We start from the raw sequence: 25303 nt of genomic DNA, 5'->3' as shown, positions 1-25303 counted from the left end.
GGTAGCTGCTCAGTGAATTGACAGCCAGGCCTAGATGGGAGGTCCTGGGTTCAAATTTGACATAGCTGTGTGATCCTGGGCAAGTCACTTAATCCCCATGGCCTAGCCTTTACAGCTCTTCTACCTTAGAATCAATACAGAATATTTTAAGACAGAAGATAAGGGTTTTAAAAAATTGTTATTTCCCCTCTTTTGGCCTCAGTTTCCTTCTCTGTAAAATGAGATTAGGTTACATAGAGAGGGGAGAGACTTACCTTCCTTTGTATCACTGATTCCTCTGGCAGTCTGGTGAAATAAAATCTACTGATTCTGTCTCAGAATAATGTATTTTTAAAAATAATTAAAAGATAAGGGAGTAGCTAGATGACTTAGTGATGGAGCACCAAGCCTGGAGACAGGAGGTCCTGGGTTCAAATATTCCCAGCTGTGTGACTCTGGGCAAGTCACTTAAACCAAATTGTATAGCCCCAATTACTCTTCTGTCTTGTAACAGAAGGTTTCAACAGAAAGTGTACTTATTATTAATTCTAAGAAAAGCGGTATCATTTTTTTTAATGATAAATTTCAGTTGGGTTAGTGAAAATAAAGATGTCATTTTTCTTCTCGTTTGATCCTCTGAACTGGATCCATAGAGCCCTAGAAGTCAGTGGACCCCATGATAAGAACTCCTGGATCTCTCAAATTCCTTCCAGTTTTGTCATTTGGTTTGTTTTCAACTTCTAAAAATAAATTATGTGTTTATAGCTATGCGCACACACGATGGCACAGAAGCATGGAATTTCAGAGATGAAAGAGACCTTAGGAGTCATCTAGGCTGACCTGTACCTCTAAGGAATCTCCTTTACAACCCACCTGACAAGTGGCCAATCAGTCTGTATTTGAAGACATCAGGTCGTCTTTAACAGCTTTCTAGTCACTTCCTTTCGCTCTCTGTTTATTCATCTCTGCATCTGGAAGTTCCTCTGTTGGAAGGGTCTTTCCACCTCTAACATTCTGTGGTTGGGCCCTTTCGGTTTGGACATTCTACATTCTGAGGGTTCGCCCAGTCCTGATATCGTGTTCTAGGGGCCCTTCTGGCTCTGCTGGTCCATGCTCTAAGGGCCCTTTGGGTAACGACATCTCATGGATTCTCCCAGCTCTAACATTCTGTAACTATGTGTGTGTGGAGGAGGGCAAAGTCTAATGAACTTGAGGGTTTTGTTATTGTTGTTATTACTGTTTATGATGGCTTTGACAGGAAAGCTATGAAGTTTTTATCAGAAATATTTTGCTATTATCTAAATGGAAAATATGCAAACTTGGGTAATTGAGACACTCAGTGTTTCCAAGGTAAGAGGCTTCTTGTGTTTCTTTATCATGGCTCAGATAGAAAGTTAAAGATAGAATAGGGGAAAACACAAGACTAACATCAAAGGCAACCACCAATGGGAACCCTGGCCACCCTTCAAAACCCTTGAGCTTCAGTTCAAAACAGAGGAGCAGATACTCTCAGGATGATCTTAACCTCCAAAATCTCCACTTTTTCTCCTTTTTTTTTTATAACTAGCAACACTTGGGGCAAATTCACATATTTTGAGATAACACACGTCTTATTTTGTTCTCTTTTTGAGAAATGTGTCCAGTTTACAATGATGACTCCAAATTCGCCTGATTACTCCATATTAAGATATATATAAGATAGAAGGAGGTGCTCAGCTTCTTCTATTCTCCAAGCTAATGAGACCATATCTGCACTATTGGATTCAAGAAGATCTCTTTCTTTCTAAGGGGGGGGGGGAACTCCCACATTCATTTTTATAGAGGGAGTAATTTGGGCCAACAGAGGGAAAGTTCTACCATAAGTAAATCTAAATCTCAGGTTTTACTCAGTTGTGTCCAACTTTTCATGACCCGATTTGGGGTTTTCTTGGCAAAGATACTAGAACAAAACGATTTGCCATTTGCTTTTCTAGTTCATTTTACTGATGAAGATACTGAAGTAAAAAAAGGGTGACTTGCTCAGGGTTATACAGCTAGACGGTGTCTGAGGCTGGATATGAACTCAGGTCCTCCTGACTCCAAACCCAGCACTCTATCTACTATGCCATCTACCTCCTATTTGTCATCTCAGGTTTACTCCGTGAATTCAATTAAATAAATAAATATGAAGTGCCTACTATGTGCAGGGAGAAAAAAACAACACATGAAATGATACAAAGATTCAGCATATCCATGTACTTAAATGAGAAAACAGTTCTCTTTATTTTCATTAGCCTTTGATTGAAACAGTATTTCTTTCAATTCAAAACTACATCCTGAGAAGAGACTGATAGGCTTCAGCAGATTGCCCAATTTTTCTCCTATTTTTCCATCTTTTTTCTCCTACTTCTGATTTAATAAAATTATAAAATTAGGGCTGGTCTAATAATTTTAACTATTACAACACAAAAAAGAAGATTAAGAACCTCTGGCATGGTGAACAGAGCGCCCTCTTCAGTGGAATGAAGCCCTGGGTTCAGGTCTAACCTCTGACATGTACTTGTGTCATCCTGGGCTAGTTGCTTAATTGTCTGTTCTCCCCAACAATTCTGGGAGGATTTAGCGCATGGGTAGGGAGAAGGTTTCCTCATCAGGAGTTCCCTAAATAAATGAAAGCACAAACTGTAGCAAGCACCAAGTTGCTTGTTAAGAGGCAGAAACACTTCCTGGTCCTAAAGGGTTTCCATTCGGAGCTCTTTCGGATCAGCCTTCTAAAGCCATCTAAAAGTTGGAGCCTTAGAATAGGAATTAGTCACTACCTGACTTGGGGCACCAAGTGCTCTCGTTATGCTATCTCACTTGCCCATCTCTGGCAGCAGTTCAAGATGACTGGCCTTTGGACATTACTGTTACTAAGCACATTCGGGTCATAGGATAGGCTATGTGTCACGAAGGGCACTGATTGGAAGCCTGGCTACAGAATGGCAACAAGTTTACTTGCTGTTGCACGCAGAAATGATTCACTAAACACAGTCAGGGCAACTGTTTTCCCTCCCTAAGAAACAAAACTTTAAAGTTACCATTTTAAAGCTACCATCGAAGCATTCTGAGGCAAGAAAGACCAGACCCAGGTGGTAAAGTGTTTTAATTTGTTTCCCTCTAAACTGGTTATGGATTAATTGCCAGTAGAGACCAATCATTCTAATGGCAAACATCTATTAAGCATTCACTATAGGGAAGGTCCTGTCCTGGGCAATTTGGGAGTTCAGCCAATAAAGGTTATGGGAGCTACTAAGTCACCTGGTCATCAGCCCAGAAAGTGGTCTGTGAAAACATATGTACCCCTCAATATGACCAATTAGTCTCAATGAATAGAAGAAATGAACATACTGGAGAGGGATTATTAAATTGGCTAATAATGACTATTATTAGAGGTAGCTGTTGCTCAGTGGTTAGAGCACTGAACCTGGAATCAGGAAGATCAGCATTTCAAACCTGGCCTTGGACATGTCCTAGCTGTATGACTTTGGGTAAGTCATTTCATCTCTCTATAACTAGGAAGAAGCTAAGCTGCTCAGTGGTTAGAGTTCTCTAAGTCTGGAGTCAGTAAGACCTGAATTCAATTCAACCTTCATTTCTTTCCTAGTTGTTTGGCCCTGGGCAAGTCATTTAATCTCTGAATGACTGACAAAAAGAGCCACTGGATCCAATGGAGAAGGAAATGGCAAACCACTCCAGTATCCTCACCAAGAAAACCCCATGGATTGCTATGGTCCATGGGATCATGAAGAGTCAGACAAAACAACAAACAATGCTGACTGTATGGCCAAGTGGGTAGAGATATAGCACTATATGGTACAGCAGAGAGTGCTGGTCCTGAGTCAGGAAGAGTCATCTCCCTGAGTTCAAAACCAGCCTCAGACATACTTACTAGCTGTGTGACCCTGGGCAATTCATTTAACCCTGTTTGCCTCAGTTTCCTCATCTGTCAAATGAGCTGGAGAAGGAAATGGCAAACCATTCCAGTATCTTTGCCAAGAAAATCCCAAATGGAGTCACAAAGAGTTGCTCTGGATGGGAAAATGACTGAACAATAGTACTGATTATGCTGACCCAAAGGTAGTTCAAAGTCACTCTTAAGCCACTCTGGTAACACCAGTTCTATCTTCTAATATAGACCAAGAAGCTAAAAGTTGAGCCAGACCAGATCAATACAAGATCAATACATACAAGGGCAAGAAGCTCTTGACTCATCCACCTCTCCAGAGTAGGGTCATGATCCACCTACTAAGAGAAGGAAGGAGTCTGTCTGATTGCTTGAATGAATGGAAGTATCTCTTGAGATTATTAAAACAAACAAAAAACCTCTTACCTTCTGGTCTTATAATCTATAGATTATATCAATATCAATTCTAATATAGAAAAATGCTAAGGACAAGGTGATTGCTAAGGATCACAGAGCTAGGAAGGATCTGAGGCCATATTTGAACCCAGGTCTTCCTGACTCTAGACCTGGCACTCTATTCACTATGTTACCTAGCTGCCCCCTTTCAACAAGCTTGAAAAGAGAATTCTTCTAAAGATCAGTCAAAGGATGAATATATGGTTTCAGAAAACTTCTCTAAAGGTAAACCAAAAGTTAACTATTTTTTCTGTGAAGAAGTAAGTTTTTCCCTTCCTTTCCCCCTGAGCTTAGTCACTGTGTTTTGTCCCAGTGTGGAATTTTCCTATCCCCCAGGAATGTGACCATTGGAACTCCAAAATGGCTTCTATTGAGAGATTTTCGGAGTCAGGAAGGTGTCTGTCTTCATCTTTGGCTATTTTTCTCTGTAAGCCTAAAATCTCAGTTTAGAATAATCAGAATAATTTCTGGCAGACTTGTGCCTAAAATGTATAGGATGGATTTCCCTCCCCATTTCTATGAAACTTGTTATAACTGTTTTGTGGAATGTTGTGTTGTTTGCGAGGAACCATGCTCTACTGAATCCATCCGCAAACATTAGTAAGCACCTACATGTGCCATCTACTGGGATAGCCCTGAGAATGTAATAAAGACAGAATGGACACACTTTCAGCTTCCAAATAGCTGACGTGATCATGGGAGATGACATTGACATCACCTCCTTTCTAGAAAAAATCAAGTGAGTGATTTGCCCTCCCATCTGAACATGGAGCTGGACACTGACTTAAGTATTTGTATACTATGTACTGGGTACTCTGCTAGCTAAGCACTTTACACATACTTTCCCATTTAATCTTAATCTCTACAATGACCCTTTGGGGTATGTGCCTTTATTATCCCCACTTTATGGTTGAGGAAACTGAGGCAAAATGACTTCCCCCGCGTTAAACAGCTAATAAATGCCTTGGATAGGATTTTAACTCAGGTTTCTAGCTCCATTCCTGGAACACTATCCATAGTGCCACTAGTGGCCTCAACTCTGTGATCACTTAAAGGTATTTTTTTTTAATCCTTACCTTCTATTTTAGAATATTAAATATTGGTGCCAAAGTAGAAAAACAGTAAAGATTAGGCAATTGGGGTTAAATGACTTGCCCAGGGTCACAAAGCTAGGAAGGATCTGGGGTTACATTTGAACCCATGACCTCCAGTCCCTAGGCCTAGTGCTTTATCCACTGAATCACCTAGCTGACCCAAGGTAATTTTTATTCATGGATTCTTTGATTTTCATCAACCCCTGGTATTTAAATTTTATTACATGGAATATTATTAATATCTTAGACAAGTTAAAAACCTCTCTCTGATGATCACTATTTTTATGATCTTGGGTAAGTCACTTACCATTGCTAGGCCTTAGTTTCCCCACTGGTAAAATAAGGTTGAACTATATGGTCTTCTATGTGTACCTAAAATATATATCCAGATAGTATAAACAGGAAGAGAAGATGAATTTGGTCACTTGATGAGAGGACTTGTTTTGCTTGACTATACTGATATATTATATGGAGTGGGGGTGCTCTTTTTTGGTAAAGGGGAGAGTTATAGAAGGAGTGGGGAGAGTGATAGTGATGTGAAAAAGAAAAGAAAGAAAAGAATGTCAAAGAACCATTTTCAGAAATACATCGAACAAATCTGATTGCAAACTGAAGCCCTCCATCTTTCATTTTATTTCCTTTGTGAGTTTTTTTTATTTTGTCTGTCTTGTGTCATGGCATGGGGAATATGGAAATCAGTATTGCAAGAAAGCACTGATATAACCTATATCAGACTATTTACTGCCTCCAAAATGGGGGAAGGGCAGGGAGGGAATTTGAATCACAAAATAGCAAGACAATAATTCTCAAATTTTGTTTCTATGTGTAACTGAATAAGTAAAATAAAACAGTTAAAAAATATAGAGAACAGAAGGGAATTCAGGAGGTAGGTAAGTAGGGGGGTACTAAACAGGCCATGTAAAATTGAATCTATATTTAAACAAGCCATGTGGAATCAAGACTCATGGACTCATTTACCATCATTTTTGTCTTTCATGGACCGTCCATGGTTGGTGAAGTCTGTCAAGTACATAGTAATAAAAAAGACCCCCCAAAAAGTTTAATGAGGGGGTTGGACTCTAGCCTCTAGGGTTCCCTTTCAGTTCAAAATCTACTTCCCTCTGAAAACTTTTGAGTTGAGTGAACAGTTGTGATGAACAAGCACTGTAATATGCAATTAGTTAACCAAGAATAAACCACAAAGGCTGGAGGAGCTCACTTCCAGCAAATATAGAGGGAAGGGGAATTTGGCAGTGACCTGTGAGAATCTGCTATGTTTGGGTTTCAGCTGGGGAAAGTAGCAGTTATGTGTGTTCAGGGTATAGCTTGAACCCCCTCTTAGGGGAAAGTTGAAAAGACTGGGGAAACACTTCTCTATTTTCAAGATTATCAATGAGAATCAAGTATTCCTTGAATAAAGGTTTTAATAAATAATGAAAAGCTTTAAGAGGAAAACAAGGAAGAAAAGGAATGTGGAGAGGCAGAGGGAGTTCTACTCTGCATAAAAAGGGTAGATGGTGGAACAGAAAAACAAAGAGAAGGATAGAAAGAAAGAGTGCTGAGCATTTGGAGCTGAGAAGGATGGATCAGGACCGTCTCAAGGTCCAAGGAGTGATCAACAGGTACTATCAGGAGAATGGTCATTGGTACCACTCAGTGAAAGAAAATAAGGTGACTCTTTCCTGAGAATTAGTGGCCCAGCAAGGGAGTTTATCTGTCCGCCTGGCATAAACACTGGACAGGTCTGCTATTTTCCTGAGGGAATATATCTGGGAAGGGAAGGAGAACCTCCTGAGACTTGTCAAACCTGACAACCACTAGCCACCATGGACAATTCGCATAGAAATAAAGGGCAGCACCCAAAGGAACCGAGGAAATGTTGCTAAGGCTTGACAAGTCCTGGGCAAGAAATGTTAAGATCTGTGAGACAAAGGGGTGCTTTCATCATGGCTGCTCATCAAAGGTACAAGCCTTGAAGAAAAAGGTCAATTTGGAAAGTTAATAGATGCCCAAGGTCATTTCTAAGGAAAGGATTTGGATTTCTAGACCACAGTTCAAAACAATAAATGACTGGCCAGGGATGGAGGATACCTAATAGAGGGTCAGCAAAACTCAACCCATTGGCCTAGGAGGAATTCTTAACCTTTGTGGTCTCAAATGCCCACTTCTTCAGTCAAGTTGATCCATGAAGCAGTAATGTGGCCTCCAGAAGACTGTCTGCCTCTTTTGTAAACAAATAGGATTCAAGTAGCCATCTTAGAAAGGGTTTTAGAAAATGCTAGGTTTGGAGGCAGAACTTTTTCAATTTGATACTAGCTTTTCACATCCCAGTGGCCTCATTTGTAAAAATAAGAGGGTTACATTCCTTTTTTTTTTTTTAAACCTTACCTTCCATCTTGGAGTCAATACTGTGTATTGGCTCCAAGGCAGAAGAGTGGTAAGGGCTAGGCAATGGGGGTCAAGTGACTTGCCCAGAGTCACACAGCTAGAAAGTAGCTGAGGCCAGATTTGAACCCAGGACTTCCCATCTCTAGGCCTGATTCTCAATCCACTGAGCCACCCAGCTGCCCCCATTACATTCCTTTTCTGACTCTTAATCCTACAATTCTATTGCTGTCATGGAGGGAAACAGAGGTAAGAACTGCAGGAAGGAAGATGTCGCTGCTAAGATGTTCCCATGGATGCCTGCAAGTTATGCTGTGTGTTGGAACCAAATAACTCAAACATACCACCCACTCCTTCTCTGAAAAATCAGCCAAGGAAGGATTAACTTGCATTACTTCCTGCTTCTTAGTTAAGGTGGGTGGGGGACAGAAACCAAGGAAGCTTGTAAGCTATTAGTCACCCATGGGAGCAGACAGCATCCTAAGGTTAGATCAAATCGGCCAACATGCACCTACTGGGTGTCCAGCAATTCAATGACACCAAGAAGGCACCCCAACTATTCTAGATGTCAGTCTCAATTATTGTCTCTGTGAATTTTCTGCGCATTTAAAGTCATCCATAATTTGGCTCCTCTCTTTTCAACTTCCCCTCATTCTTCACCTTCATCTACCCCTTAATGAATAGGTAAACATAGGGAAGTGAGTTCACTTCCCCGAACCTCGGTTTGCTCACCTGCAAAAAGGGCATAATATGTGTATGCCTCATTGCAGATGTCATACTTTAACCTTAAAGCACTATAGGAATGTGAGTTATAATAATGTGATTCTTATAACCAAGGAATAGTGTTCTAAACTGACTAAATAAATTAATTCAAAATAAAATAAAAATGTGAGTTGTGAGTGAGAAAACAAAGCCTCAGTATCCTCAACTATAAAACTCAGCTTAGAAATCATACATTTCTTTTTATTTATTTTGGGCCCTTACCTTTTGTCTTAAAATCAATATAGCAAACAAGTGGTAAGGGTAAGCAATTGGGGTTGAGTGATTTGCCCAGGGTCACACAGCTAGAAAGTATCTGAGACTGGATTTGAACCCAGGACCTGCACCCTATTTACTGTGCTACATTTAATCATACACTTTTAATTGTCTATTGTGTACAAAGCACTGGATACACAAAGACAAAAACAACTAACAATAGTTCCTGTTCTTAGCTAGCTCATATTCTCCTGGGCAGGAGGGGATAGATACCACATTATCCAGATCAATATGATACAAAGGCAGCGCCAAGTCCTCCAGGAAACATTCTCTTTTTGGGGACCAGGGAAGGCTTTGTGAAGGAGGTGGCACCTGACCAGAGCCTTGAAGCCAGGAGAGTATTCTGAAAGGTGAGGACGAGGAGCCTGGAGACAGCTAATACTTCCCTTTGGCTGGAAGGACAAGGCAGGACTCAAAAGGAAACCCTGTGGAAAAAGGCTGCAAAGGCAGCTTGGACATCCACTGGGGAGATTCACAGGCTCCAGCCTGATCCTTTAGGCAAGGCAGAGGCACCACCAGTTTTTTGAGGAGGTGATGGAGTCATGGTAAAGGAGGAAGATGACTTGGGCGGTTTTGTGCCAGCTGGACTGGACTGAGAAAGCCTGGGGGGCCCCAGGGATCTGCTAGAAGGCCTATAAAATCGCCCAGGTCAAAATCCGATTTAACTTAATTCAATAAATAGGCATTAAAGAGCAGCTGTGTGAAAGGCCCAGAGCTGACATTTTATTTGGGGATAAAACATGTGCAATATTTCCAAATCATGACGCCATTTGGCCATCCTCTCCATCCCCCTCCCATGGGAAGCCGGGGCTGTGAGAGGCGAGCTTTCCATTCAGCACATACACAAACTAGCTTCACCTCAATCTCTGACTGCTGCTCCCTCCCCTAAGCCTGATGGCCACAGGGCACTTCTGTCTGTGGGTACAGCTGGAGAGCCCATGACCTCCTCAAGGTCTCCCCAAGTCTTTGGCAGAAGACTAGAAAGAGAGAGGGGGAGAGGAGAGGGAAAGGAGAGAGAGGAAGGAGGGGGAGAAAGGGGAGGACAGAGACAGATAAAGAGACAAGAAGAGACAGACAGGGAGAGGGGGAGGAGGAAGAGGAGAGAGAGGAAGGAGGGGGAGAAAGACGGGGTGGGGGATAGAGACAGACAGAGACAAGGAGAGACAGGCAGACAGAGAAGTGGAAGGGAGGGAGAGAAGAGAGAGGAAGGGGGGGGAATAGAGACAGACAAAGAGACAGAGACAGAAAGAGAGGGCAAAAAAGAAGGAGAAGACAGAGAAAAAGAAAGAGACAGCAACGGGGGGGGGAGTGAAAAGACAGAGAAAGAGAGAGGGAGAGGAGAGAGAGGAAGGAGGGGAGAAAGGGGAGGACAGAGACAAAGAGACAAGGAGAGACAGACAGAAAGAGAGAAGGGGAGGGGAGGGAAAGAGGAGAAAGAGGAAGGAGGGGGAGAAAGATGGGGGACAGAGACAGACAGAGAAGACAGACAAAGAGAGACAGAAAGAGAGGGCAAGAGATAGAAGACAGACAGAGGGAAAGAAAGAGACAGCAACAGAGGGGGGAGTGGAAAAACAGAAAGAGAAGAGAGCGAGGGGGGGCGGGGGCGAGGGCGGGAAGTGCTGAGCTATGCAGTGTCTATGAAGGATTAAGATCAAGCCTAAGAATCCAAAAGTAAAATGGCCAGTAAATGACCTAATCTCCCAAGTAAGGAAAGTACAGATGACAACAGGTGCACAGCCTGGAGACCCCCGCCAAGAGCCTGGAGGGGTCCTCTGCCACAAACGGGCAGAAGAGTGGCGGATTTTGCATGGCTACAGCTGGTGCGCTCCCTGGGAGCTACTTACACACACTGAAATTGCACAGGGGAACAACTAGACGGTCTAACAGGTCAGTGGAGACAATGTTCACTCAATGTCTCCCCCCTGGAGACTGGAAAACTACTGTGACTGGGACAGGTCAGGAGAGACCGGGAGTGATACAGCAGCTCCGCGTTATCCCTCAGGGAAAGGAAGGGCAGAAGTCCCGGCCCCAGAAGGTATGAAACACTTAGTGAGCTGAGCAGAGCAATACAAGTTCTAACATAAATTCAGAGAAGTCCAAGGAGCATTGGGTAAGAATTAGGCGTTCTTACAAGTGGGGCGGAAGGGAAGTGGCGCCCTGGGAAAGACTAAATGAAGAAGTTGGCGCCTGAATTAAGCATTAACCAAAGGGAAGGATTTCAGCAGGGACAGCCATAGAGGCCGGCGGGTACCAACTCAGTTCAAATATTTAGTAAGCTTCTGTGTACAAAGCGCCGAGCTGGGCATTGGGGCCACGAAGACAAAACCAACAATGTGTCTCAATGTCCAGGTGGGAGAACACAGGAATACAAATTGGCTAAAGTCAAAATCCAGCTATTGCTACAGGTTTTGAAAGCTTCTTGGGGTTTGCTAAATCCTCGCACTGCGATTGTGAGGAAGAAGTACAAATAGTATCCTGCTATTCATATCAATGCTCAGCACAAAAATCTTCCCTCGACCCTGACACTTTCACCTCAAGCTAGCGTTCTCCACTTCTTGTACCATTCACTGCTAAATGCCTAGAACGTTCCCTGCTCTCATCGTGGCTGTTTTCTCCTCATCCCCCATATTCACTAGTCCCTTGATTGTGACTTCCGACACCACTCTACAGAAACTGTTTTCTACAGTGAATCATCAAGTACTTATTGTTCACAGAGCTGGGCTTCATAACAATGAACCGTGATCCCTGCCAGAAAAGAACTTCCATTATTCCATTCTGCCAGCAATGGCCTTTTCTCAGTCCTCATCCTCGCTGATCTTACTGCAGCAGTTGAACCTGCATGGGTTCATCCCAGTGGCATCCTCTCAAACTTGATATGTCCACATAATTAAGTTCATTATTTGCCTCCTTTGGGCTTCTGTTTCTATCCAGGGTTCTGCCATCTTCCCATGACCCATCTCCACCCTCTCCCTCATCCTCCATATTTAGCCAGTGGCTGGAGTATTTTTTTTTTAATCCTGAATGTTTGGTTACTTTTGTTTTAACATCATCTTTATTTTAAATTATATGCCTTATCCCTCCACTACCCAATTAACTATCCCTCCCAACAATGGAAAAAAATGGGGGGAAAGTTGTTCAGGAAAAGAGAATCAACACATCAATCATGTCTGCTAACATGGATGGTGTTCCCCTTAACAATTCTGACCCTAGGGGCAATTAGGTGGCTAAATAGATTGAGAACCAGGCCTAGTAACAGGAGGTTCTGGGTTCAAATATGAGCTCAGATATTTCCTATCTATGTGACTGTCCTTTTTTCTTTCTTTGAACTCTTACCTTCCATCTTAGAATCAATACCACATATTGGTTCTAAAGCAGAAGAGTGATAAGGTAAGGGCTAGGCAATGGGGGTTAAGTGACTTGTCCAGAGTCACAAAGCTAGGAATTTTTGAGGCTAGATTTGAACCCAGAACGTACAGACTCCAGGCATGGCTCTCTGTCCACTGAGCCATCCAGCTGCCCCTAATTTCTCTCCTTTCTATTGCAATTGCACCTGAGTGCCAAAATTATTTTTCTAAAAGCATAGGCCTGATTATGTCACTCCCTTGCTCAAAGATCATCAGTAGCTCTCTACTGCCTTTAGGGGGGAAAAAAGCAAACTCCTCAATTTGACAGTCTGACTGTGACCTACCTTTTCAGTCTTATTTCATAATACTCTCTTTTATGTACTCTATTCTAGTCAAACTGTCTTACGTGTTACTCCCTATATTTGACATGTTATGTCCTGACTCTGCCTTTGTGCCAGATTTCTCCCATACCAGAAAAATGCCCCCTTATCTCTGCCTCAGAATTCTTAGCTTTCTGGAAAGCTCAGCTTTTTTCTGGGAAGCATTTCCTCATCTCCCTAGTTATTAGCATTTCCTCTCTGCACAAACTATTCTGCCTTTTCTTACCTGAATGAATGATAAACCATTTCTTAAGTGCTTACTATATACTAGGCACTGTGCTAAGAACTGGGCACACATATAGATAATTGATACTGTAATACAGAAAAGTAGCTTAGGAGCTCAAACTAGGGTGGCTGGCAACAGAGGGACAGAAAGGTATCTGTCTTGTCAAGGAAAAATCTGCAGCACTTATGGAGTCCAGTAGAAAAACCATGTCCCTTATTTCAGCTTTTCTACAAAATGTGCTTTATCCAAAAGATGCAAGCAATTTGCCCTTCCTCTAGGCCAGTGATGGGCAACCTTTTGACCTTGGTGTGTCAAAATTTGCCCAAAAAAAGAGCATAACTTGGGTGGTGTCTCTTCAAGAAAAAACCCCATAATTTCCCAGTATTTATAGTTTAAATAACAAAAATGTATACTTGTAATATATAACTGTATTTAATAAACCAAAAACTAATTATTTAACTTGTCTACTTAGTGACTTCTTTGTTCAACTGTCAGTCTGTTTTTTTTATTGGTCTTCATATTATCAACTTGTGTGGGGTGCCATGAACTAAGATAAGTGAGGGGGAGGGGGAATTCTTTAACTAACATGCCTATTGGTGACTTTTTTGTTGCTGAATTTCATTGGCTAAATCTTCATTTGAAAGTTGGTATTTTGTACACTTCAAGCCCAAGAAAGTACTACTAACTTTGTGAGAATAAGGTCTCACAAAAATATGTAGAGGGGAAAATTGTGAGTAAAACCATTGTTATATTTTTTCAGGGTGCTAAAAGTGTCTGGTAATTGGTTCCAGGCACTCCAAATTTCCTGTTCGTAGTGGCACTCCTCTTGATTCTCCAAGAGGCACCCATAGCGCAGGCCCCAAGCCTCTCCCAGTCTCCCCCTCACTTATCTCAGTAATGATGGTCAAAGATCGAATCTCAGCCTAACTGGAAGTCCCAGAACTAGACACGTTATGCTGGAGTTATGTTGTTTTGGCCTACAGGCCTCTGGCACAGAGTGTCTACATTATACTACAGCAAATGTTTTATCCTTGGCTACTATGCCTGGCCTTGCAGGAGCCAAGGATGAAACGTCCTTCTCAGCATGCAGCCTCATGCCATTGAAAATGGCTACATGTGTCACGTGTATCATAGGTTCACCATCAGGGCTCTAGGTCCATCTACAGGATAGGGTCATGCACCAATTTTCTTTTTTTTAATTAATTTTTTTTAAATTTTAAACCTTTACGTTCCGTCTTGGAGTCAATACTGTATTTGTGAAAACAAGATAATTTTATTATTTCCTTGTTAAGTTTATGTACCTAATAAATTTACAATATCATAGTTGTCTTTTTTGTCTTTATGTACTGAAATCTGTTGATAATTAAGTTCATAATAAGAGGGTTGTATGTTTTTGTGTGTGTGTGTATGAAGATGAGAAAAATGGCCTTGGATCAGTAGTTTCTAATATTTTTCTGATCTTTTTTTCCCAGTGATAAAAACACTCAAGATTTTCTCCAAGCATTTAGTTTGCTCTTCTATTCCAGCTATCTTTTTTTTTTTTTTATAAAAACTCTTACCTTCCATCTTGGAATCAATACTGTGTATTGGCTCCAAGGCAGAAGAGTGGTAAGGGCTAAGCAATGGGAGTCAAGTGACTTGCCCAGGGTCACACAGCTGGAAAGTGGCTGAAGCCAAATTTGAACCTAGGACCTCCTGTCTCTAGGCCTAGTTCTCAATCCACTGAGCTACCTAGCTGTGCCCTCTTTTTCTTTTTTTTTAAACTCTTACCTTCTGTCTTAGAATGAATGCATAGTATTAGTTCCAAAGTAGAAGAGCTTTGGGGCAATAGGGATTGCATGACTTGCCCAGGGAAGTGTATGTAGGAAGTAGCTGAGGCCAGATTGGAACTCCCATTTCCAAGACTCCCATCTCTACCCCCTGAGCTGGTACCTGGCTGTCTGCTGCATACATAGATTTTCAAGAAAATCTTTCCTCAAGGGCAAGTTTCCTCAAGTAAGCCTAATCCTTTTTCTTAGTCATCTATCACTTAGACCTAGTCATCTCCTCTGGCAGCAATTCAAGCCCAAAACAATTCTTTCAATTTCATATGAACAAAGGAAACTAAAGGCATCATGATGTTTTGGAAAAGATCACTGGAATCTTTTTTTTTTTAAGATCACAGAATCCTAAGTTTTAAAACTGAAAGAGCCCTAAGTCCCACTCCTTCATTTTATGGTTGAGAAAACTAAGGTCCAGGGATTTTGACTTGGTTTTGTCATTTATGTAGCCATAAGACCATAGCAAATCACTTAGGTCTCTTAAAAGGAAGGGCCTCAACATTTGGTCATTAAGGTCTAAATCCTATCCTGGAGGTGGGGGGGAGTCAGCTGGGTGGCTCAGTGGATTGAGAGACAGGCCCAGAGATGGGAAGTTCTGGGTTCAAATCTGACCTCAGACACTTCCTAGCTGTGTGACCCTGGGCAAGTCACTTGACCCCCATTGTCTAGCCCTTATCACTCTTCTGCCTTAGAACCAGTGCACAGTATTGATTCTAAGATGGAAGATAAGGGTCAAAAAAAACCCCCTATCTTGTGTAAGTAACTGCCTCTCTTTCCCCAGTTCCCTTCAAGCACTATCAATTTGGGTTCCTATTATTTATGAGCCCCCATCTAGTGTGCTCCCATTAATTACCAACCAGGTAGTCTTAATTAGCTTTTCTAAGATGGTGTGATAAGAATAGTTAGTATGAAAACTTCTCCCCAAAAGTTTATGATACTCTCCCCTTAAATATGTGGAGTCCCTGAGGAGAGGAGGCTCAAAATCAGAGAACATATGTGGCAAAGGGGCAATTTTCCTGGTTAGATTGAAGTCTTTTCCTCCCTATGTGAAATCCTCATAAAGTTTGTGTGATTTTCTGCAGGGCTTCAAGGTTTGCTGTCCAGATAAAGTCCTGAAGCTGCCTTAATGTCTAATTTGTCCTTGGCTCTCAATAAATATATTGCCATTAGACAATATCATTCTGAGGACAGCCAAAAGAGTCCCTTTGAAGCTCCTGAGGTCTTCTCTTGTCAAGGGGGAAGAAAAGAGACAATGAGATTCTCTCTTCCTCTCTCCAAGAGATAGATACTCTCTCAGGGCTTGCCTGAAGCTGGCTAGCCATTGGAATGCTGGGTTCCAAACTGGCTTGCTGTTTTATCCAAGCTTTATAGAGTACAGCCAATTCTCTTCAATCACCAAAAAAGTTTCCTGTGTGGTTTTCCTTCAACTTGCTCCCAGTTTATACCTTAAACTAACTGATTCTGTAACTCGCCTGATAAAGGCAGTAGGGAGTAGAGCATCTTGTTGATTGCATATGATGGGGTTTGAAGGATGTAGACTATCCCTCTTCTACCTGTTTTACAGGGGAACAATTGTTTGTTATGGGGAGGTGGCAAAAAGGGGTGAGCAGGGAGGAAGACAGAAAGGGAAGTGCCAAGATGCTCCTCGGATGCCTGGTAAAAATAAATAAGTTAAATATATACCACCCACTCCTTTGCTGAAAAACCACTCAGGGAAGAAATAACTTGACATTATTTCCTGCTTCTTAGATAAAGTGGGTGGTGACAGAACCCAAGACATTTGTAACCTGTTAGTCATCCAGACAAGCAAATAGCATACTAAGGTCATGTCAGAACTACAAGCAGGTAATGAATGTAGACAGACCTATTGTAGATGTGGCTCCTCAGTGACACATATGACTCTGAAAAGATATCAGCTGTTACAATCCCACCATCATACTATTTGGCTCTTGTGCTTCTTGAAAAACCGATTTTCCTTGGTTTTTTAATTTATCACTACATTTCCCCTTCCCCTTCTCCAAGTGTCATCCTGTAAACCTTAAAATTTCTTAGACTTATAAATGTTGGAAATTTCACCATTGGGAAATTTCATACTTGAAAAATTTCCTATTGATAGTGGAAACTCTATTGGAATGTGAACCCCATTGGCATGGGAGGTTCCTCCTCCTCCCTTCTTAATATTACTTTAGGACAGAAACCTTTTGCTGAACAATGGAAAGGGCTTTGACCTATGCTTAAGCATAGAACAGGAATTTCTTTGAGTCATGATTGATTTTAGAATTGATACAATAGAGATACTTGGAATGACAGAACCAGGTCTTGGAAAATTTCCACCCCACTCAGTCCTAACAGGATTTAGGAAGGGCTGCAGATTTAATTATTGAGAATATGACCTTCAACAGACATGTGCAAAGCCACAGACCTCTGGGTGGTCCTGGGTTAAGCTAGAGCCACCATTGGCACAGGGAAGACATGGACAGTGATTGGTAGATGTGAGAACTGAGGGGAGGGAACTTGGATGGTTTCCTTAAAGATAGAGGGGTCTGAGGACTGAGGGGGGTTGGTTGGAGAGGTTTCTGCTCTGAGAGGTGGTGCTTTGAGAGTTGGCTCTGAAGGAAGCTGGAGGTGGAGGCCCCTGAGACTGTTTCTCCATTTTGGTCATGTGAGTGATAGGGACTGATCTCTTTTCTTTGCCTCAGCTATCTAAGGGCTTGGGCCTTTTGGCCCAGCCTAAACAGAAGGGGTATTTAAGCCCTATTCCCTTCTCTCCCCTTTCTCTCTCCCTCTCTCTCTCTAATTCCTTTCTTCCTTCTGTTTGTAATTAAACTCTATAAAAGGTTGACTGCTGACTTGAGTTTTCATTTAGGAATTACATAGCTGAATTCCTTGGCGACCTTAAATTAATATATATCATTCTTTTAAAGTGATTTCCTTGTCACAATCCCTCATAACTAAGGTTTTTTTTTTTAATAATAAAACACCCTGTATCATAAAGATTTTCTTTTTAAAAAGGAGACTCTATCTCTTGAACTCTTAAGGCCACCTGCAATCTGACTCCAGTTTATCTTTCCAGCCTTATTTTGCATTGCTTCCTTTCATAAATCCTATACCCCAATCAGATGGAACTGCTTTCTCTTTTCCACTCTCAGCTGGCCAATTTCTCCTTGCACAAATTGGTGCAGATTAAAGATGCTTGAAGATTGTAGCAATGGAAAATAAAGGTTGCAAGGAATGATGGACAGGGGTTTAAGATTAGAATCTTCCTGAGCCTGATTGGGTCAGAATTCCTAGGGACCGTTGATTAACCACTACCAAGATCCTTCCCCTCCTTCATTGCCCAGCTCAGGGTCATAAAATGTCCTCCTCCATTGAGCCTTCCCTGATATCCTCTTTCTCCCAGCTCCCAACTAGAAGTGATCTCTCCTTATTCCAATCTCTCAACCCATGTGCTGAGTCCTCTCCTATGCATAAGTAGTATCACTTTAGCTTACTTCTTCCCCCCCCCCCACAATAATAATAAAGCAGACATGTATCTTGTCCTTTAAGTTGTGCACAGCCCTTTCCACACATGATCTTCTTATTTGACCTTCATAAAGACCCTGAGAGAAAGGTACTTCAGATATTATGGAATTATTCAGACATTTTCACTTATGGAAAAACTAAAGATCCAGAGAGTTAGTGCCTTCATATTAGAAGCAAGATATGAATCTAAGTCTTTGGTTTTTTATTTTCACTAGACCAAGAGCTCTTAACCTGAGGTTCATGAAATTCAAAAGAAATTTTGATAAATGACTCAGAGGGATTTATGAGAAAGAACACTATCTACATTCAGAGGAAAAACTGTGGGAGTAGAAACCCAGAAGAAAAACAACTGCTTAAATACATGGGTCAAGGGGGATATGATTGGGGATATAGACTCGAAGCAATCACCCTAGTGCACACATAAACAACATGGAAATAGGTCTTGATCAATGACACATGTGATGCCCAGTGGAATTGCGTGTCAGCTATGGGAAGGGGGAGGGGGAGGGGAGGGATAGAATATGATTCTGGTAACCAAGGGATAATACTCTAAATTGACTAAATAAAATTTTCCAAAAAAAAAAAAGAAATTTTGATAAATGTATTTCAATATGATTTACTCCTAGTTTAATCCCATGTTTAATTTTGTGCCTTTAAAAACAATATTCCAAATAGGGGGTAGGAATCCTTTGGCTTAGCAGACTGCCAAAAAGATGCAGGACACTAAAAGCACTCTTGACCTATATCATGTTGATTATACATTCCTTGAGGATGGGAACTATGTTATTTTCTATCTTTGTATTCCAGGATACACTCAGCAGTCACTTAATACTTGTTGGACTGAATTGCATAACATTTTATTATATTCCTTCTTATTCTCCAATATTGGATTGATCAATTTTAACTTACGTCTTCAATTAGTCCTCTTCAGAGATTTCATCATGGTGTGGAAATGACCCCAGCTTCTGTATGACTATACCATAGAAGGGCTACCTTCTCTGGTAGGGTCTACCAAATTGGAAAGACTGTAGAGTAGAGTAAGTCTGCTTAGTGTCCAAGAACCAGACTGGCAGATTTATCCCAGTGTTGGCAAGTCATTAAGTGTTTTGGCCATAGTAACTCATAAAGACCAAAGGACTGAGGAGCTGCTACAGTAGAGTGAATGATCACAATGATATCATGTGTCACCCCCAAATCCCATACCATCACCACCTTGAAATGGGGTGGGTTTCTCCTTCCCAGGAGGTTTTAAAGCAGAGAATGGGAGAGAAACCATTTGTCAAACATTTTAGAGTAGAGGTTCACTTCATGTATGTATCAAACTAAAACGGCTGCTGAGGTTCCTTAGAATTCTCAAATACTAGGATTCATTCAAGTATTTAAAGATGACAAATCAATACAAAACAATTTTCAAGGAAATGGTCAAATTTTTTAAATTACCAACTTTCCCATTATACTCTTTATAGCTTCTCTTCTTTTCTTCCAGAAACGTCATCTCTGACATTTTAAAGAGTTCATACTCCTTCAGATCAAGGACAATGTCTTTTTTCTACCTGACCTCAAGCAGAGGGCATCTGGTGAAGGATTTGAGAAAGGATGGCTTGTCCAAGTAGTTAGTGGGTTAGAACTGATGGAAGTTTTTATAAAGTCATGATTGTTAAAAACAAAAACAAACAAACAAACAAAAAACCAACAACCCTTACCTTCTTCTGTATCTTACATCAATAGAAGGTAAGGGCTAGGCAATGGGGGTAAAGTGACTTGCCCCGGGTCACACAGCTAGGCAGTATCTGAAGTCAAATTTAAACCCAGGACCTCCCATCTCTAAGTCTGACTCTCAATTTACTGAGCCACCTAGTTCTACATCCCCCCCCCCTCAAAAAAATCCTGTTTCTATTGGTTTCTGGTGATCTCAGGAATGGAAGGAAGAAGGGGGAAAAAAAGAAAAAAGGAAAGAGAAAAGGAGACAGAGGGAAAAAGAAGAGGAAGGAGGAAGGGGGAAGAAACAAAGGAAGAAAGGAAAGAAAGGAATTGACAAATGTCATCACATAACCCTGGGAGGTATTATTACTTTCTATTATCTTTAGTTACTATAATCCTCATTTTAAAGTTGAGAAAACTGAGGCAGGCAATAGTTAAGTGCTCTGGGGCACAGTTAAACACTGAGGCCATATTTGAACTTAGGACTTCCTGACTCTAGGTCCAGCATTCCATCAACTGTACCACCACTTAGCTGCCTCTATATAGGTCTTTCTAGATTTCCTTATATTTATTTTTGACAGCTTTATAACTTTCTTTTACATTCCTATACCATCATTTATTTAGTCATCCAATGATTGTTAGGACAAATTACTACCCTTTTTTTTGCTATCAAAATTAATTTGTATGAAATTTGTACTTGTTGACAAATCATTTACTACTATCAGTCTTTACAACTTAAAATTCTACTTTAATGTTTCAGTGGATTTGAGATGTTGCTGATGGGGGATACTACCTCTCAAGATGCAATGGCAACCTATTTGTGCCTGACTATCCCCTGTGACTTGGCTATGAACCCCCCCTAAGTACTGGGGACTACATCTATTTCATGATCCTGCATGGAGAGCATTGGAGCTCATGGGCTGGCTATCCATTAAGCTCTCTCTTACATGACTAATCAAGCTTTTTCCCAGCATACATTTCTCTGATGATCTCCCTCATACTCCTTCCTTGGCAAAATTCTTTGCTTGTTAAGTATTATAGCTAGCTAACTCCCAGACCTGGAGCTGGAAGGAACCTCTGAGGCTATCTACTCTTTTTTTTTCTTTAAAAAAAATATTTTCCCATGTTTACATGTTACATTTTCTTTCCCTCCCCTCTTCCCTCCCCACTTCCAGACCCAATAAGCACTTCCACTGGGTCATGTAAATATTATCACTTATATCTATTTCCATATTATTGATATTTGCACTAGGTGATGGTTTAGAGTCTGCATCCCCAATCATATCCCCATCAACCCATGTGATCAAGCAGTTGTTTTTCTTCTGTTTTTCTCCCACGGTTCTTTCTCTCAATGTGGATAGCATTCTTTCTCATAAGCCCTTCAGGATTGTCTTGTAGTGGCCAAAGTCCATTACATTGGATTGTTCCATAATGTTTCACTTTCTGTGTACAACAAGGCTATCTACTCTAACTCTCCCTAGTCACAGATGAGGAAATTGAGATTCAAGTAGGTTATTGCCCCCAGTCACAGAGGTAGTAAATTTCAGGAGGCAGGATTTAAACCCATTTCAGAGTCAGTGCTATACCATGCTGCTTCCTCTTGTATGTCTCCATTACCTTTTGGGTGACCCTCAACTTTAAAGTCTATGTTATAGGGGTAGCTAGGTGGTTCAATGGATAGAAAGCCAGGCATAGAGATGAGAGGTCCTGGATTCAAATCTGGCCCTAGACACTTTCTAGCTATATGAGCCTGGGCAAGTCACTTCACCCCCATTGCCTAGCCCTTACCACTCTTCTGTATTGAAACCAATACACAATATTAATTCTAAGATGGAAGGTAAGGATTTTTAAAAATAATAAGATCTATGATATTCCCTGTCTTATAGCAACAACAGAGAATATTATCTTTAAAAAATGAACCTTTGTTTTGGAAAGAAACTTGGGGTCATTAAAAGCACATTAAAACCTTCAATTGGGGAATGGCTGAACAAATTGTGGTATATGTTGGTGATGGAATACTAAAAGGAATAATAAAGTGGAGGAATTCCATGGAGACTAGAACAACCTCCAGGAAGTGATGCAGAGCGAGAGGAGCAGAACCAGGAGAACATTGTACACAGAGACTAATACACTGTGGTATAATCGAACGTAATGGACTTCTCCATTAGTGGCAATGCAGAGATCCTGAACAATCTGCAGGGATCTAGGAGAAAAAACACTATCCACAAGCAGAGGACAAACTGTGGGAGTAAAAACACCGAGGAAAAGCAACTGCTTAACTACAGGGATTAATGGGATATGACTGAGGAGAGACTCTAAATGAACACTCTAATGCAAATACCAACAACAGGGAAATGGGTTCTAATCAAGGCCACATGAGATACCCAGAGGAATCGTGCATCAGCTAGGGGAGGGGTGGCGGGAGGAGGGGGGGAAGAAAATGATCTCTTTCCAAAGAATAATGTATGAAAATGACCAAATAAAATAATGTTTAAAAACTTTAAAAAAAAAAGGCGCATTAAAAGCCCAGTTTCTAAAAGGTGACATAGCCTGCTCTCCTCTTCCTTCTCAGCCCTGGTCCCAGCTGATTTTCTCTTTTTAATGTCTGTCCAATGTTTCAACTTCAACATTCTTCTCTTCCCACAACTCTCTACTCTTCGGCTCTAGTCTCAACCTTCCTGAGGCTGTAGAAGGCAGAGGGGGCCTTCAGTGGAGAATGTAGATAGTTTTCTAGGTCCATAGTATGGTTTAAACTAGGAAATACAGCTAAGCACTTGGTGATTGCTAAGCACTTGCCCCACCTGCCTCCATCTCCTCATCAATAAGGACATTGTGGACAACCTTCCCTTTCTGAAGCCCTAACTCTCCTTGTCAAGGAAATGAGGGGTTTAGACCAGACAAACACCAAGGCCCTTCACAGTTGTGACATTTGATGATGCTGTGATTAATCTCAGCTCTTCCCACCGCAGAGATAAATGTAAATGTAAGCTAGACGCAAATGAAAAAGAGTATTACTCTTATTAAAATGTCTCAAATTCAAAAAGGGGAACAAGGGAGTTCACTTTTTCCCCTGAATCAGCGTTAGGGAAGTCAGAAGGGTGAATCAGGATGGACAGGACTGTGAGTCCATTTTTCAGGACACAGTAAGCAAGCTCAGGTCCCATCTAGATGTACAAAATGGCCCCTGGGGTCCAGTCCAACTCTGTAATTCCATGTCTTGGCACAGGAAAAGATGACAACAGTGGAAAGAACCTTGGACTTGGAATCAGGAGCCATGAGTTCTTTTCCTAATTCCTCTAATTGTGAGATCTGAAGCCAATCATTTGAACTCTCCAAGACCCAGCTTCCTCATCTGTCAAAATGAGAGGCTTGAACTACATAATGCATAAGACCCTGCCTTGTATCATTAGCCCTGTTTTACAGGAGCCCAGAGAGGTTGACTCCCCCCAAAGACAATACAACCAACTAGTACCTGTAAGAGGCAAAATGAGAACACAGGTATCTTGATTCCAAATTCTGTCATCTTTTTATTACAGCAAACTTCTTCTCTTCTAATTATTAATAGTTGGCCTGTGTAGTAACACTTTAAAAGTAAAGGACCCTTCCATTGCATGGCAGTTAGGCAGCTCAGCAGAGAGAGTGTCTAATCTGGTGTCAGGAAGTCCCAAGTGCAAATCCAGTCTCAGCCCCTAGTTGTGCTTTTGACCTTAGGCAAGTCATTTTACTCTGCCTCAGTCCTTTATCTATAAAATTATCTGGAAAAGGAAAAGGAAATCTCAAATGGAGTCATGAGCAAGCAAGGATCTCAAAATGGGGAAACATATAGCATAGAACAATCACATCAATTTCTGCCTCAACAGAAATCACTTCTATGGTATTCCCAAGAAACTTTCCATTTGTGATGAAATAAAAAGGTTTTGGAGGGGGCAGCTGGGTAGCTCAGTGGATTGAGAGCCAGGAGTAGATATGGGAGGTCCTAGGTTCAAATCTGTCCTCAGACACTTCCCAGCTGTGTGACCCTGGGTAAGTCACTTGACCCCCATTGCCTAGCCCTTACCAGTCTTCTGCCTTGGAACCAATACACAGTATTGACTCCAAGACAGAAAGTAAGGGTTTAAAAAATGTTTTGGAGTCAGAGGACCTGGGTTCAAATCCCATCTCTGATACTGTTGGGTCAAAGAGTTGGACACGACTGAACTACATACAACAAATTCCTTCCATGCCTTATGTCATTTGAACCTTATAGTAACTGAGGGAAAGACAGAAACTTGTAGGTTTTAAAATTAATATCCAATACTCTAAGTATTATATTTAATAAGATTTATTAATATTAACTTAGGGCAAAAAGGAAAGATAAAAAGCTAGAATAAAGCCAGTCTTCCCAGCTTGCATGCGATGAAAAAAAAGAGAAAAAGGAAAAGTTACCCAAAACATATATACAATAATGTAAAGGACGCACATAAACAGAAAGGGAAAAGGAATTTTGGGATGAGGAAAGAATTCTGGGAGATGAAATCCAAAGGATACAAAATTTCCACTGATACAAACTTTAGGGACTTTGTAGATGAGGAAATGGGTTCAGCAGTAAAATGACCTGTCTAAGGTCACTCTGTTGGTAAATAACAAAACCTAGGAATGCTTTATCCAATGGGGATATCATCCCCTCCTCCCCTCTTCAACCAAGGGGGGGGAGTGAGGGAGAAGGAAAGAGAGAAAGAGACCCCCAGAAGAACAAAGGCTCACTAGTACTTCCTTCAAACTTCACCCTGGTTTGCGGGTTGGTTTGTTTGTTTCTTTTTTAACACCTGAAATTTACTCAAGGACATATTTAGCTGAAGTTTAACCAGAAAGCCTGTCTGGCTCTGGGGGCACATGGACTCCTCAGACAGTAAATAGACAGGAGAACCCCTCCTCATTCCCAGGGGAAGCAGACCCAAGGCATGAAGTGAAACCACACGCACGCACACACACACAATTTCAAGGATTGAGAGTTTCTAATGAAGAGTGCTTTATAACAGAAGAGTTTCAGAGACTAATGCTGGCCAGGCATATGGGCTCGTCAAAGAAAAAGTATGAATATTGCTCTGTATGTAATCTGTAAGGAATAATTTCTGTTCATTCAGCCTTAATCTAAATTCAAATCTGCTCAGAGAGAAATGTCCAAGTTGGCAGAGCCCCGTCATGCTCCCAAACATGTCTCTAGCACAAGACACTTTTTTAAACCCTTACCTTCTTCTGTCTTAGAATCAATACAGTATATTGATTCCAAATCAGAAGAGTGTCAAGGGCTAGGCAATGGGGGTTAAGTGACTTGCCCAGGGTCACACAGCTGGGAAGTAACACAAGACATCTTGAAGAAACACTTATAGGAATCTTCAATGAAGCATACTTCACTTAGGAGTTTAGGATGTACATCCTAAATCAATTAACAGAACA

The 25303-nt window shown here is 41.3% G+C and overlaps 1 protein-coding gene across 3 annotated transcripts in view; it reads right to left on the bottom strand.

The window, feature by feature from the left end:
• The window catches only part of SH3BP2 (SH3 domain binding protein 2), a 114113-nt gene that overhangs the window by 74773 nt on the left and 14037 nt on the right, over positions 1-25303 (bottom strand). The gene's annotated exons all lie outside the window — the stretch shown is intronic.

Source organism: Monodelphis domestica, chromosome 6, assembly GCF_027887165.1.
Source record: "Monodelphis domestica isolate mMonDom1 chromosome 6, mMonDom1.pri, whole genome shotgun sequence".
Taxonomy (NCBI): domain Eukaryota; kingdom Metazoa; phylum Chordata; class Mammalia; order Didelphimorphia; family Didelphidae; genus Monodelphis; species Monodelphis domestica.
The sequence above is the reverse complement of the archived record's forward strand: the minus strand, read 5'-3'. Positions and strand labels throughout refer to the sequence as shown.